Raw genomic sequence first — 16,542 nt, 5'->3', positions numbered from 1 at the left:
AAACGGAAGAGAGCAGCAGCACTGTACGAGATTTTATGATTAAAAAAGTCATTCAACTTGTTCCATTTGATGAGATTTCGGATGGGACAAACCGAACACAGGAATATGGTTCTTTTATTGGGCTAATTACGTCATAAACGCTTGTCGTAGCAAACACGACACGACAAACATTTGTCTCCGGTGATTTGACATCTGTCAAACGGCGGGAGAGTAGTATGTCGCTAAAGATCTTCTATTGTGATATAAAGGAAAGCGGTTGGTTTATTAGAGATATCGCTGTTAATTGAGCGTGTTACGTTCGGGATGAGTAACTGTTTGTGAATCAAAAATAGGTTTTACCGAATGAATGAAGTTGCGTAGACCTGTAGAAAGCAAAAGGATATGTCTTGCATCTCTACAAAGCATTACTATTCGAACCCTTTCGTTCCAGGAAACGATCTTCACCTTTCTGTGACGATGATTTTAGCCAATTTCTGAATGAAGTCTTCTCCAGTTGGAAGACACCAGAGCATATGCAACCCCATTACTGTGTTTAGACGAACTCCAAGCGAGAAAAAGGATCTCCCAAATATTCATCATGCCGAAAGCCATCAAATTCCTCGAAGCGAAGCGGGGAACACCCGTTTTTTTTTTTCGAGCGTTCGATCATCTGCCATCCATTTCACTTTCTTGCAATTTTTGCTGCCCGGTGTATTGGCGTTGAGGGGGGGCCCCATGTAGTGTGCGTTTGGTGTCTCATGGCGAAGACTTTTTCTGTCCAGCTTTTATTATGCTTTTTTTTTTCTTGGCGCAATATTCAGCCAAACTTCCAATCTTATAAGAATCGGTGCCGGCGGTATGCGCTTTGGGATGCTTAAGATGGCAGAGAATAGAAAGGCTACAAGGGAACGGGCAAGAATGGCCAATTTGGCAAAACAAAACATAGCAAAAAAAAAAATAAATAAGAAAAGAAGCGGAATGAAACGCTGGCCTGCAAAATAACTTTCCTTCCATCTCGCAACAAGAACGGATCCGCGAGTTGCAAAAAAAGCGGTGCGAATGTGAAACAGAAAAGGTCTACCGTGGCACAATCTGTGGCGAATTTGTTGCGAATGGTTAGCGCTTTTCCCTTTGGGTCGTTTTTCCGTGGCCAGAAAGAAATGTTTGCTGCCCATGGCCAGTGGCCAAAAATTGGCTCCGCATCCGTCGGAGGGGGGCCGAGAGAGGCACGTGAAAGAAGATCTGGTCGCGTACACGATCGGCAGAAGAAAACACGGGAACCGGTTTTTACTTCTTCAAATCCCGTTCCTTCCACACCTTCCTGTAGGATTCCCTCCGAAACACCCTGGTGGCTAGGGGTGGTGTTTTTTTTCTCCTACGGCGTCGAACCACACAGTTGGGAGTCCGATTTTGGTGGGGGAGGGTGGTGAGACGCTTGCTGGACCAACCCGGTTAGTCGAGTCACTCGATTCGCACGTGCGTACTGGGCTTGTTGGTGTTGGTGCAATGTCAGAACTTCGAGCATAGAACGATCCGCGAGTCGTGGACAGGAACAGCGATTTTTTTTGCAATAACTTCCCCAGCTCTTCTCTGCCCGTCTTTGTCTTTTCGAGTGTTGTTTTCTGCTCTAATGTTCAATACGTAGCGAAAGGTTTTGTTTGTCGTTTGAAACAAAATTGGCACCTTTTGCGGAATGCAACTTATACGGTGGCACCTGCAAAAAAGCATCATGTTTTTTTTTTTCTTTTCGAGGGGGTTTCGGATGTTTTAGATGTTTATCATATTTGCTTAATGTAGGTATCAAGTTTAGAATTTTTCCCAACTTCAAAAGATATTTATCAAATGAAAATCAAACAAATGACAGTAGAGAAGAAACAGCGAGAAAAATGGCGATGGATCGAATTTTTAGATTGACAGTAGATCGCCGGTTATTCAAACTCTTGGGTACTAAGTCTTTGCCTTATTAATTAATAATACGGAAAGAAAGGTATTTCTGTTCTTGAAGTACAATACAGGGGTTTATTGAAGAATAAGTAACACGAATATCCGTGCATCTTGAATTTAAAATTGAAGTTAAAAACATTAAGTTAGAGAATATTCTTCCTTACTTGATCGTGCCCTATGTGCATTTGAGCGCCGATTATCCGTGCTTATCGGGACTCGACGTTTACCGGATAATCGGATAACACTGATAATAGGCAAATCTTCTTTTTGATGTACACATTCTCAAAATACACTCAACACTCAAAAAATAGTGTATATTGTACCATGGGAGTGGGGCTCTTTAAGTGTATGATTTATTATTCCTCTATTATTCATTGGTACACAAAGAAATTGTAGTTGTTTTCTCTTAGAATTTGAGCTCATTTTACCACATAAAATTTGGATTTTTATTTCTCCCGTCATCAATGTTGCAGCGAATATGTCAAATTTCCTTTGAAACTGTCATTTCCGAGGTGTACGGATAATCCGACACCCGGATAATCGCACATAGAAGATCGTCGGCCTTGGATTAGATCTGTCAAATCGCTTTTGGAGCTGTCATTACTTAGTAGCACGGATAGACAGATCCACGTTCGGAAGAAACTCGGAAAAGCAGCGTTACAAAAGCAGTTTATTATTTCAATTGTTAAATAGTGTTAACATAATTATCAGGTGCAGCGTATGGCACTGTCTTGTTGAACCAAAAAAGCTAATTATATCGAGCTTCATTCAAATTATTTGTTCTCGTTTGCATCGCTGGCAAACGCATTATTCATTCCCAAATTAGCTGCCGTGTTTAATTGTCTGTTGGTGGTGTTCTTGAACACATTAAAAATGTATTTAAATGAATGTCTCCAACTGGGCGTCCCGGGGTCAAAAACGAGCCAAAACGAACAAAAAAGAAAGAGGTCTAACACTTTTTGGTTCGTTTAGTTCGCTAGTTAGCAAAGATCGGCCATCGCAACAAAAAACCAAGCTCAACGTGAACTGACAGTGAATTAAAAATTTATATGTAAATGAACGTAAAATTTTAGCACCTTTTGTGTTGCGCGTCCAAACCACTTGTGACGCGTGATGGGAAGGGGAGCTTTACGAATTCGCGCCAGAGTGAGTGGAGCGAGGTATAAAACTTACTTCATCATGCAATCGCGTAATCTGCTTCGTTTACGTTCACGTTTAACATTACGATGTCGTCCGGGCTAGCATATTTTACTTTTATTCCCTGTGCTAAGCGCGAAACCCGAAGCGAAATGCCAGCGGAGCGAATGGAAAAGCGCTCCACACATCCACAGCGGTGGATGAAATGATTTCGGATGCGGTACGGTGAGTGAGTGGCAGAGCGGTTTAGTTAAGATAAAGAATTTTTCCAGATTGTTCTTGAGTGTGTGAGACCTCGGACCGCGTTTCATAAGCTTCTTCTATTCAGCAACATTTTCCTTGGGGTTGGGAGTAGCGTGCCGGTGTTGATTGAAACACAACTCCTTTGTGCTGGGCTATGATTTGCTCTTGAGGATAGGTTCTTTTTTTTCTTTTCTTTCGCCGAAGGTTTATCCCTTGCTGGAATGCAATGGCTTTTATCGCGCAGTGTTCGCCGCTTCTGGTAGTTGTCCTCGATTTTGATAAAACGATCACTACCCAATCGGTGTGAAATGCTATTCCGAGTGACCTTGTGCACGGAATCGGGTCGCCGGAGGATGGTTTCAATGAAAAAAAAAACACGGATGAATCAGTTTATGCTGAAAATGATACTGAGATGGAGATGAGATTTTCTTGATTAAACATTTTAAGCTACTGATATCGAGCTATGCGATACGAATTTTGTACGATTAAATGTAAGAGATATCGTGTCATGAACATTGCTGCTGATTGGAAAATCGTTTCAATTGATTGGTTGTATGAGATGTCATCGGAGGAGCGTGAAGTGTGAATATACGGCTTAATAAGGGCTTGATAAGAATTAATCGATTCCTTGGTCTGCATTTAAACTAATAGTACCCTAAATAAATCATATAAAAAATAACATGATCTTTTATACAAAATATTAATTTTTTGCTTCTATTTTTCTTTTCAGAAACGTAGCTTGTCTCAAAAGCAACATCGGCTTCTTCTTAACAACCTTAGAAAGTATATTCATCAAGTGAATCTAGTCAAGTACTAGAAAGAACCCTTTCAATATCAATGATTTAAGACTTCTATTTAGAGACAGATATAGCAATATTATCCATGTGAATGAAGTTGTTTTATTATGACAGTGAATTAGCTAAAATTAAAAGCATCTTTAAAGTTTTTGTTTAAATGTTTCTTATCCAAACAGCGATACGATGCAGTTCTTTCCAGCAAAAAGTGTCGTGCAACACTGCAGCAACAATGTGAAAAATGTAAAATTCCAAAACACCGTGGTGAAATGCGAGCAGTTTTAAAAAAGCAAAGAAAGTGAAGAAAAAAACCCGTGAAAAGCACCAAAATAAAATACAAAGCGAAAAGTGGAAGAAAGTGAAACCAATGCTGTTGTTTCCTACCCCCCAAAAAGAAAAAAAAAGTTCCAATCCAAACCTACCTGTGGCAACCAAAGTTTTAAAGTGAAATAATGTGCCGCAGAGCACCAACGCGGGCCAGATTTGTGGAGCAGCAAGGTAAAATAGAAAACGAAACCATCTCAAAGCCGGAGAAAAGTCGCTAAGATTTGCCCGACACGAAACAACTGCAAATGGAATGATCGTTGTGATTGCAGCAGCTGCCGATCGCGATCAAGGGCGGGCGGGCAGGGAGTGAAGAGTGAGAAAGTGGCCGGGACGGGTAAAGTGGTTCAAATATAATCTTCCCCCAGCCCCGAAAAAATAAAAAAATATTATTACGCCAGACGCGCCTAACCTTGGCCAGCTGTGAATGCTTGATAGGTGAGCGAGATCGGTGTGTAAATAAAGGTCCGGGATTTCCGACTGGAAAGTAGTGAAATCGGAAAGAAAGTGAAGTGTGACGCGCGACGTTTCGTATTGTCCTCCGTTGCTTTTACGAGCGCGCGTGTGAGTGTGTTTGTGTGTGTGTGTTTATGAAATATTTTTATTTTCTCAAAGTGTGAAAGAAAATGGTTCCATAGTGTAAGAGATACAAACAAGTGGTAGAGGTGGAAGTGTACTTAGCGTAAGAGTGAGGAAAAATATTCGAAACGTGTGATGCGGTGCTAAAACATGTCGCAACGTAACCCACGAAAGCAGTGCAACATAGAGCAAGCAAAGTAGATAACCATCGTTCGTGTTCGGGCTTGACGTCAGCAGCGGCAGCAAAACTCCATACACTCGATAAGCAATTCCAAGACTCTCGTTAGCAGAATAATATTTTATCTCGTCGTCGGTAACGCTCCTCGCCAGAACAACTGCAGGTACGTAGCTCGATGAGTTCCCGATGGAACATTTAAAATGCATGCTAACGCCTAGCGGCCGGTCGCGGCTTATTAACCTCCGAATATAGATGACCGAAATTTCACACATGACGTGTGCGACTCCATCTCCAAACGCACACTGTCAGGTTGTTTGTTGGTGTGTGCGGTGTGGCCTTTTTGTGTGCTTTTTTCTATTCGAAACCTTCAAAAAGTTGCGCGCGACGCCTCGTCGAATAGCGATGGCAACAGATGAGAGAACATTTCGGTCAAATTTGTGAAGCAGATTTATTGCCCCTTTCGGTGGTGTGTCCGAGGGAAATAAAAGCGAAACGTCTTCCGGTTGTGTTTGTCGTTATGTAGTGTGGCTTTTTTTTCTTCTTCCTCTGCTCGTTTGGTTGTTTGGTTTGCTTTCTGTCTTTATTTTTTTTGATTTGCTATTACACCCCCCAGCCCCTCCGGTTTGTTTCTTTCGTTCTTCTGGCCGGTTGGCAAATGGTTTTGCGTTTTTTTTGCTGCGCGAAACATTAACTTTTGCTTTTCGCTTTTTTTCATTCACGGCATGCGGCAATTAAAAATGCAACAGAAAGAGAATGGGTTTTGGGAGATGTTTTGCACAGGTGAGCAATTTTCCTTTTCTTTTGCCTGATGCTGGTTTTTGTTTTCGCGCACTTGCGATAATGGAAAATTTTCATTGGGAAATTGTTTAAAACTTTAAAGCTTGTTTTGGGGTTTTCTGATTATTTAATTGGTTAACGTTGTAAGTGTTTATGTTAAACAAAATGGATGACAAAAAATATGGATGGAGTTTCGTCTTAAGCATCTGAAATGTCATTATTTAAATTGTGATGTCAGAACGTTTGGATTTTCTTTGGTTTATACCATGATTTAGCCCATAAATTTTTGAAATTCGATCATAATACTGTGGAATCTTTATTCTTGTCCTTTCTTACTTACTTACTTATCCGGCGTTACAACAATCTTGGCTCCTGCAGAAGTCCTTTAAACCGATCTCGGTCGAGCGCCTTCGTCTGTCAATCAATTATCTCGGCCTTTCTGGCGGAAGCATCAACGCCACCACTTCATCTCAATTTGGGTCTTCTACGCCTCCTCTGTCCACGTGGACAACCTAAAAGAACTTTACGAGCTGGGTCGTCCGGTTTCTTGTTTTTGTTCTTGTTATTCGTGACGCAACGACCTTCTGAGGTCGTGTCTGTCATTTTCGACTAACTAGCTATAGTTAGTCCTAGATTTAGATAGACGCTCCGGAGGGATTTTTATGGCAGATTAGCATCTGTCATTAATCCCAACTATCGAGTGCCTACTCCTTACTTGAGGAACAGCAGCAATTAATGAGGATCGCCTGTATTTTAAATCTAAAAGTACAAAAAGGAGGCTTAGTGGCGCATATTTCAACGGTGCCGGTCTTCGCACGACAGAACTTGCCCAAAATCCTATCCGGACAAATCAAAATAAAGAAAGTCAAAGAAATCTCCAGAGGTTATTGTGCTGCTAGAGAAGAAAAAGAAAGTGGGTTGTTTGGTTTCAGTTTCATGACATGCCCAACTCATATTTAATTTTATATCTTAAATAATCAGAACTCAAGTTCTATTCTTATGTCATTTCTTACATAATTTGAGAAAATTTTAAATGTTTAATGCGCCTCAAAGGTATAAATACCTTGAAACTGTATTTTACTCTTCCCGCTACCGTTTTCTGTTCAAGTCAATACTGCAAATTTGTCATAAAAACGTGTTCCCCTCATGTCAACTTCATGACACATGTGTCTCGATCACGACAACCGAAACATTTGTCTTATTCTTGTGTGTATGTTTTTTTTAAATTTCATTCTCATGAGTGCTCACAGCTCGCAAGATGCTGCGTAACGCACTCATGCACGAGCAAAAGGAGAAGCTGTTTCACAACGCGCGCATGCAGATGCGTCCCGTTCGGCTGCCGACACCGTTCTATACTGGTTTTAGTAGGTCAAAGCGAAACCCGCGCTCGACTGTTGGGGGTTTTTTGGGTTCATGGGTGTTTGGTGTGTGTATTTTGTTTTTTTTTCGCATTTTCTATTTGGTAGACGAATGTCTTCTTTAGCTAAGCATTTCTCGATTCACGGCGGGTTTGACCCAGTTATGATTAGTGTGGTTATTTCCGTGGGCTTGAAAGGAAATTGAATAAATAATCTAAAATATTCTCTCGAATTTAGATAACATCTTTGCATAACTTTATATTAGCAATATATATTTACAAGATGTCTGTTTTAATCCCATCTTTATGAACTTATTGTTAACGACATATGTTTTGTGTCTATTAAACTCCAGATCAACCTACAACTTCTTTTACTGTTTGATTTAGTTTTTCAAACACCCACACTGACGGCACATCCTCTAACGAAGCGGCAGCCTGCGGCTCATCATCGAACAAGTGCAGTGCCATCTGCATCTGCATGCGCCAGTCGTCGGAATGGTGGGTCCGCTTGGCGCTAAAAATAGCTTCCCACATCCCTGTTTTGCGTGCGATGCGTTCCGCTTGGTGAAATGGTGTTAGAGAGAGAGAGAGCACACTGAGAGAAACCCAACACTGCTGCACCGCACGCGATGTATATTGGTTGTGTGCGCGATCGTGTCTGTGGTGGTGTAGGTAGCGCTTCCGATGCACTTTAGCGTGTTGTTTTTTTTTACGCAAGCTTTTTCGCGTCTAGAGTAGTGTGTACATGCAATATTTCTGTGTTATTTGTTAGTGCCGCTTGCCAAAACACTTCCACGCCTCTCGCGCACTTCGTTGCGGAAGATGACTCTCGGGGGGTGGTGGGCGTGTGTGCATGTGTGACATAACGTGATTGCATCGGTGTGTGTGTGTGATTGAAAAATGAAACCAGCGCAACCGGGTGCGAAGTACACAGCGTCCTAAAAGGGCAAGTGTGCGATTGCGGTTTGATGATACAGGTGCTTGAGTTAGCGCGATCAGAACGAGCAGATTGGGCAGCTTGGGAATTCTTGTTCTTGGAGAGTGAAATTGTTTTTTTTTGCGTAAAAATCATGGATTAAATTCACAAAACTTTCCGCCTTCCACCTAGACAAGCGTACAATGAACCGCATTCACTCACTTCCGCCAGCCCGCAGAACAATGATCAATGCTCCGGTCCGGAACGACTAGCCTTTGGTTGCTTAGACCCCGTGTGTGTGTTTACTTAGCTCGTTAGAGAGCGACGGAGTTCATTAGCATATGCGCAACCGCATTCTCGATAGCGCAAACCAAAGTCATAGGCGCGGTAGGTCTGGTTCTACGATTGTTTTTTTTTTGCTCCAACGCATCTAAACCGTCAACCATCGGAAAACGGCTCTGTGTGTGTTGGTGCTGTGTGTGTTTATAAAGCTGGCTGTGGAGCAATGGAAAAAGGGGAAGGAGTATAAGTAAAACACTCCCGCGCAATGGAGATGTTTGGTGGAGCAGGGTGGAAGGTACGTTTTTCTTCACATGACCACATATAGCGGCTCATGCACATGCCTCCACGAGCGAATGTTCAAGGTTAAACTGCGTAGCTATCTTTCATTTCTGCGCGTTTGCGCGGGCCAACCCCTCGTCAACTCCTCGCCGACAATGGAGCCGGTGAGCAAAAAAAAACCTCCATGAAACGTCACTTGCCTAACGCTAGAACTTCATTCAATGCGTCGGTGAACGTCGGGAAAGGGCGAGTGAAAATGGATGGAAAAATTGTCGATTCATTGTTGTAACGCGAACCAGTGTGCTGTCTACTACCATTGTGTGTCCGTTCGGAGGGGGATATTCTTCCTTTTTTGATTCATGTTTTCTCCTTTCTGGCGACGGTGCCGGTCGCGTTTTCTTCCATTTTCTACCATCTAAGCCACACTAAGCAGCACCAGAATGAACATCACCATGCCGCTATCAATAGGCATCTGGGCAGCATTGTTGCCGCCATTTTAGCGACGCCCGTTTCATGTCTCAAAGCCGGGCTTCCGTTCGCTGCGAGTGCCAGGTGGAAATGCGTAATCATTAAACCTGAACGATGATGTAACGCTGTGACGAATCTGCGACGAGGTTTTAAGCGGGTACGGTGCTACTTCTAAAAGGGAGTCAAGCAGGGACACAAGCAAACAATCGAAAAAACACAATGCAGATCACATACACGGGTGTTAAAGACGGAAGTTGTCGCGAAAAAATAACCATCATTTAAATTACTTTCTGTAAAGCATGTGGAGTAATGGAGGTCATTTACCACTTATTTGTTATGCAAATGTTTCCTATGCTTCTGTCTTTTCTAGCAGTTTTGAGTATGTGTCATATTTTTTCCGATTTTCTTTTGGGCATCTTTTCGCCATATTGTCATGTTATTAAGATAGGTGAGCTATATACTGGCGATTCGATTGTCGCTCGAAGAAATATGGCTCCGTTGTACAGGGACACTCATTTACCTTGAATTCATTCTGACTTTGTACAATGTGTCATATTTTGATGAGTTTCAACAAACAAGTTTAAACATTAATGACGGAGCCGATCACTCTTGCTTGTATAGAAATCGTGTGGGTCAATGACCTTTTCTAGAGATCCCCAATATCCCAATAATCCCAATTATTATAAGAAAATGAATTATATAATGATGACTATCTGCTACATACATTCGCTTGCGTTTCTACGTGCAAGTTAAGGACGAGTTCTTCTTCTTCTTCTTCTTCTTCCTTTTCTTCTTCTTCTTCTTCTTCCTTTTCTTCTTCTTCTTCTTCTTCTTTATCGGCACAACAACATCAAGGAGGTCTAGGGTCTGCCATTTCTGGCTCTGTGTGACTATATTTATCCGCAGCTGGATAGTCGGTCCTTGACTAAGGGAGATTGGTCCGGATCGGATTTTGGTCCGGTCCGTTCGTGTCCGAAGACCAGCGCCGCTACCATTATGCCACCGAGTCGCCCCGATGGGCGAGTTCAAACAGACTTATAAATTCATGAAGCGAAATGAACTACTTTTTGACAGCTGTCATCGATGACACATAGCCAGTTCATTCATATTGATCTTCAAACGAGAGCAACCTTTCAAACTGATGCTTTTGCACATTTATATTATATTTCGCGAATTTTGTGACCTTCTGTCTTGACCTTTTTTGCGTTATGCAAAGTTAATCTATCTTCGTATCACGTTTTTCTATTGAAATTGTGTTTTTTTTCTACCGGTGATCACATTCCGATCATCTTTAACTAGCCAATTATTTTTTTGTAGTTTTGTTTTTTTTTTGAAGAAAGATTTGCGCAATACTCTTCACTGTACCGCCGTTCGTTTGATCATCAAACCCAACCACACGTCGTTCGGCCATTGTGCAGCAAACAAAAGCAATCAAACACACACGGAATGGTATGGGCAAATCCGTGCAAACAACTGGATATGAGTGTATCGAGCATGGTAAAGGCCTAGGCCCACTGCCCAAAAACCACGCCTCGCCGCGCACAGGTATTTGACGTTTGACAGATCTGGTGAGTTCCTGGGTGGGGGGAAGCGTACGGTGCCGTTTGCAGGGTGAAGAACCCGGGAAGGTGTGAACGTGGTCTGCAATCAAATCCATCCCTTCCCGTGCGTGCGGTTTAGCGTGCGGAATAGTTCCGCGTGTTTTGTGTCACGTGTTGTTCTCGGGAGAGTCTCTCGGTCCGGTCATGTCTTCCAGCTACGATGGCCGATCACGGATGCACGAGGGCGTTCGGAGGCGCCGATATATAATGTTTTTGTTTGCCTGCTAAGCGTGTTTTTTTTGTTCGCTTTTCCTGGTGGTTTAGAACCGTAATGTTTTTTCGCTAAAAATGGCCACCAAGGAAGGGGATGGGTGGGCTAGAGAGGACGCCGCCAATCGGCCGAGATTCGCGAGGTGGCGAATCGTGCTAATGAATCGTGTGGGTCAATGAACCGGCGAAGGATTTCGAGGTGGGAAACCGGAGAGCTGGACGCGATTAGTTCGTCACTTTTAATAACTGCCCGGTGCCGGTTATTCCTATCCTCCGTACCGAGTAAAACATAACCTTACATTTTGTTAGGGGGCCACAGTGTGTGCGGGTGGTACGCTTTAATGGGCTATCAAGATGCGAACATTTCGTGATGGTAAGGAGAACGGGTGCGGTTGACGAAGTGTAAGCTTTGATTTTCGTTACCGTTGGCCTATCGCCGTGACCGCACGCATACACACCTACGCTCCGGAACCACCATGTCGCCATGTTGCTTAGCAACGGTGCTGACTCATGGGCGACGGTACGCGTCTAAGCTTCGGGAAGAAAGGAAAAAAAAAGCTCACTATCTAGCGCGAAATAAGATCAGAACGCAAAAAGCGAACGTTGAAAACAATGTGCCAATGAAAGTATTGGTACGAGAAGGTGTACGCAAGAGTTTGGCTATGGACGTTCTGAATTTCGAACGCGCATTCGCTTTCTTTATTCCGCTTTTCTAGGGGGTTGTTCGCTCTTGCTCAACCTGTCAATCAAATTATTTATCGTTAATCAACCGATTGACGTGAACTGCCAAAAAATCTCTCCCGAAAAGTTTGACTGATTCGCGTGTGCTTTGTGTGTGGGGGGGTTTTTTTTGAAGCCGAAAATTGTTCTCCTGATGAGTAAGCCCAACAACGCTCTCCAATGCAATCAATTCGGACCGATCACTTTAGCCTTCCAAAATCAATAAACCTAGACGAAGTTGGATAGTTTTAATATCTTACTCGAAAGTTCTTGGTTTCTTCGTCCATAAAACAAACGCTAGAACTCGGCTAAAACATCGAACTACAAACCTTAAACACACATCCCCAAAAAAACAAACGCGCACACCCAGTAACGTGCTACCAGCCTTAACGTGTCCTGGCCGTAATTTATTGTGGACATTGATTAATTTGCTGCAAATGTGCCAACGATTAGATTGTGCAGCGTTGGAACAAAGGTTGTCTAGAGGAAAGTGTTTGGATCGCGTGTGACAGTTGACCTCTGCCAACCAAACCCTAAGGGGGCAATAGTGTAGGCAGCGATGGAGTTTTTAGTGTGCGCAGATAAAACTGCAGCTCCCACTGATAGACGGCACATTAATGCTGAACTGTTTTGTAAGCACCAGAAAGCACCTGCAATACTTTATTTAATTTGTGGTAGAGGTAACGAGCTTTTTGAGGTATCGTAATTGAATACAGGCAGTCCCCGAGATACTCGGTTCCTCTTATACGCGCATTCGGAGATATGCGGTTTTTGAAAATTTGACAGCTAAACTAGTTTATAGCACAAAATCGAAGCAAAAAGGTAAAAATTGGTCGAAAATACCTTCTCTTGTCACATAAAACATATCTTTTGTAGAAGTTTAAAAAAATAAAATAATAATAAAATAGATGTATATACGTGCAAACGCGCATTGAGCGACGTTCACAATTTTTGACAGCTGTCATTTAAAAAGAACAGAATAAAATAGACAGTGAACAAGTAAGACCGTCAAATCAAAGTGTCCTCGTATTTAATTGATTTTAAACTTTTTAACTTATTTTAACGTAATCTTTCTAAAAATTGCCTGATTCGTTGCATAAATTAAGTGCAGAGAAGGAAATCGACTCGCTGACTTTGAAGTATAAACGAAATTGCACCAGGATTCGACTTACGCAGATTTTCCCGGGTTATAGCAGTCCGCTATAATAGCGTATCTCTTGGACTGCCTGTAGTTTCAATGTCTTATCTTCATATAAGTAGGAATGAATTCGGTATTAGTTCCACGTGTCCTGCGACTGCCGTTTGCTATAAAAAATTATAGCAGCACCCATTTAACATTTTTCGTACAGCTTTATTTCACTATAATCCCACACATATTTGTGCAAATCAAGGTTTTGTTGGTAGAGACTTATTACTAGAGAGCAAAGAAGCGATTCCAAAGATCATGTCGTGGGTTCATTGCAATGCGTAAGGTTTAAAGATAAAGAACGCACACCAAACATTCTCCTAGGTGGTCGGTTGGTTTTTCCTGTTTTTCCATTTGTTTATTTTTCATCCGGCTTTATTCTCTCTCTCTCTCTCCCTCTCTTTAACTCCCTTTCTTCTACGTTTCACTCCCACCGGTTATGTTGCTGGCCGGTAAAGTGCGCGCAAAGTCGCAAAGGAGATTATCAATCATTTGCACACGCCATTAACTTTAGGCAAACAGACCGATATATCCTCCCCGAGGTCCGCCCGAAGTTTTCGCCGCCGATCGGTGTCACGCCTTTTTGGACAACTGACGAACGTGCATACGGTTTTGGTGCGCTTGACGAACGCTTTGGCGGCGTTGGGTGCGGAACGCGCACCGTGTGTTGTCCGTTTGCTAGAAGAAGCGTCTAGTAGTTATTGTGTGTGGTATGCAGCAGTAGAGCTTGAGAGAAACGTTGGCACACTATAGTGTTTGAATTATTATCCAATGCCCGTATAGCATTCGACCGTACCGGAAGCCGAGAGCCGAGTTAGATAGCGTTTTTGAGAAGGTGATTAATGTCAGCCATTTTAACGTTTGTTTTGGTACGTGGCTCTAGAATAGTAATGGCTGAGTTCTAGCTCCTACCCAACCGGAAAAGGAAACTGAAATTAAAATTGGCATATAAAATAGAATATGCTTTATTTTTGCGGTTAAGGGCCGTTTCAGATTGACAAATGCTGTTGATTTAACTGGCGTTTTTAATTTGCCGATGAATATGCATTATTCGGACAATGGCGTTTGGAGGATGGGGTCGTGTTTAATAAAACTGAATAAATCAGTTTGAAGAGCGGCATAATGGGATTGCTTTCAAATTTAGCACGAACTCATGAAATATATTAATTATTACAATAAATCTCCGTGCAACAAAAAAAAACAATGGACAGAAGTGAATGTAATGACGACTTGTCATCAAATTCTGTCCCATTTAGCTACAAATTTATCACAATGCTTTTCCGACCATGACAGCTGATGTGCGCAGAACAGGCTTTCGGTAACTCCAGGACGCAATGATAGACAGGGTATGTGTAATTGGCAATGGCGTATCGTTCAATTATCCTTCTTCGGACAGCGGGCATGTCCATATTTAATTGAACGTTTAAATATCACATTTCTTTCGCGGAGCTTTAGCAACATTGTTGCGGCGGAACATACCGGGAAAGGTTTGCATTCGAGCAGCATTTCCATGTTGCTTACCATTCTCGGACCGTACGACCTCAGTGGCGCGGTACGTGAAAATCGTCGTTTTTGCAAAGTTCTTGGTGTTGTGACCTGCCCGTCGCATTCATAGCGGCATCGGTACGCACGCAATAAATGAAACCAGTTTTTTTCCATCGGTTTCACAACTTTGCCAGAGATATGCTCGTCTACAAAAAAAGTGGCTCTTCTTCCCCACGTCTAAGCTCGACCAGCGGGTTGGAGCGGGTCCGGCCAGTTGAACAAGTCGTCCCACTGGCATTCAGAATCGTCGATCTCTCGTCTCCTCTCGGTTTAACTCTTCCGTTCCCGGTCCGGGTCCGGTTAGTTTGCGTTTGCTTCTTCGTCGTAATGTGAGCCTGTGTGTATGTGATTGTGTTGTGCTCCCCTTCTCGACCATCGTTATGTTTTTCCCTCGGCCAATTCCATCGGCCACATCGGCCGGTAGACCGGTTTTCTGGCGGTGGCTGTGGCGAGAAGCGAAACCGGTTCCACCACCCGTACCATTCGGTTTCCCGATGGTGCGTGCGTCTGCTGTGTCTGTTGACCTACACTGTGACATTCACCGTGAATGCGTGCACGGAAACCGTGTCGGATGAAGGGGTTTGTTTTTTTTTTTTGCTTTTTGCATGAATTATGAAGAAAGGAATGACTACACCGTACTAACGATCGAACGAGATCGGATGCACTCTGCAGCAGGGAGGGAGATTACTGTTAAATCTTTCACTCTATGACAGCCCAGGTTTACAGCTGCAGGTTGAGTGATGCGGTTGACGTTCGGACAAGCTCTTTTTGTATCAGTGATCATATGCGCGTGCGATCGATAGGAAACATAACCTCAAAACGAATGTCGAAAGTGATGAAGCTTAATCGATGAGTTGTAACTCGCTTGACAGGGAAACAGGGAAAACAAACAAACCTCTCGCTAACGTTTTGCGATTAGAATCTGTTTGATGAACTTCCGACAACTTCGTGCAGGCACTCAACCAAGCATGCAGGAGATCAGTAAAAACGATTGGATAAAACTTATTCGAAACTATCTTAACAACAAGTCGGATATTGGGAATGTTTTTGGGGTACTCTGCCTTTAGCAAAAGAAAACTGTAAGAATCCTCCGTCTAATGGGATGTGATTTGAATTGATCATGTTAGCCGCGCTCACGTCGATCGTTTCTGAACAAGTGTTCTTACAGACCACCCTGGTGACGCGTATGAGAGGTGAAACGATAGCGATCTAAAAAGGACTTCCTCTGTGTATATCGCGGCTACTGTGGATGAAAAATTGTGTCCGCTGTTTCATTGTCCGCATGAGAGTTCTAAAGTTCTCGCTTCACACACAAGCTAATAATGGCTACCTGTATGCTCATTCTAAATGAGCGTGTGCTTTGCATGCGTAATTCGGTAGTGTATGGAGATGATGTTGTCGCCTGCGATGCGTTTAATCCGACGAATGTGCTTAGAATAAGGTAGTGGATATATGAAGGTATGTGAAAAATGAGGTAGTTGATAAACTTTATTTCTATTGTTTTGTATTTGAAACACGAGAATTCCATTGAAATAAATTCCAATACGTGTATAGATGATAGAAAAGTTTAAAAGTACATTTTTACAGAACAGCCCATCTGAGATTCGAACACTTGTCCATCGTAGTGGAAGTCGTACACTCTTACCATTGGACCACGAAGACATGGTTCATTGTCGTTGTTTTTATTCGTACAAAAAGAATTGAATTCGATTTACTTTGCAATTTCTTTCATCGGTACGCGTACTTTTTATTCTTTAAAGCATTCTTTATCGTGTTTTGTTTGTTCATTTCGTATGCAAACCCTACGCTCAAATTTGTTCGATTTTCAAGCGTTTGAATGTGACATTTTTTCGGGTGTTATTGAGACACGTAAAGATCTCGTACACGATCGCGATGGAAATGTATTCTAATTTCCCAACCGGCTCAAGGCCAACCGAGCAGCAGCAACATTGTCTTCTTCGTTTGCGAGCTTCCCATCAGTCAGTCGTTCGGACACTGTATGCGTAATTCAGCGTCGCAAGTG

At 42.6% G+C, this 16,542-nt stretch overlaps 1 long non-coding RNA gene across 2 annotated transcripts in view; it reads left to right on the top strand.

Moving 5' to 3' along the window:
- LOC128309852 (uncharacterized) overlaps positions 1–16,542 on the top strand; it is an 84,796-nt gene that overhangs the window by 39,645 nt on the left and 28,609 nt on the right. Inside the window, exons 2-3 of one of the 2 annotated variants that reach the window (XR_008288866.1) lie at positions 4,277–4,595; positions 5,037–5,341. This is a non-coding gene — a long non-coding RNA (uncharacterized LOC128309852). Of the gene's footprint in view, positions 1–4,276; positions 4,596–5,036; positions 5,342–16,542 lie in introns of those variants that run through there. The other variant, XR_008288865.1, reaches the window with a different exon arrangement.

The sequence above is a fragment of the Anopheles moucheti genome, chromosome 2 (genome assembly GCF_943734755.1).
Source record: "Anopheles moucheti chromosome 2, idAnoMoucSN_F20_07, whole genome shotgun sequence".
In the NCBI taxonomy this organism is placed as follows: domain Eukaryota; kingdom Metazoa; phylum Arthropoda; class Insecta; order Diptera; family Culicidae; genus Anopheles; species Anopheles moucheti.
This window is presented reverse-complemented; position numbering and strand designations above follow the sequence as displayed.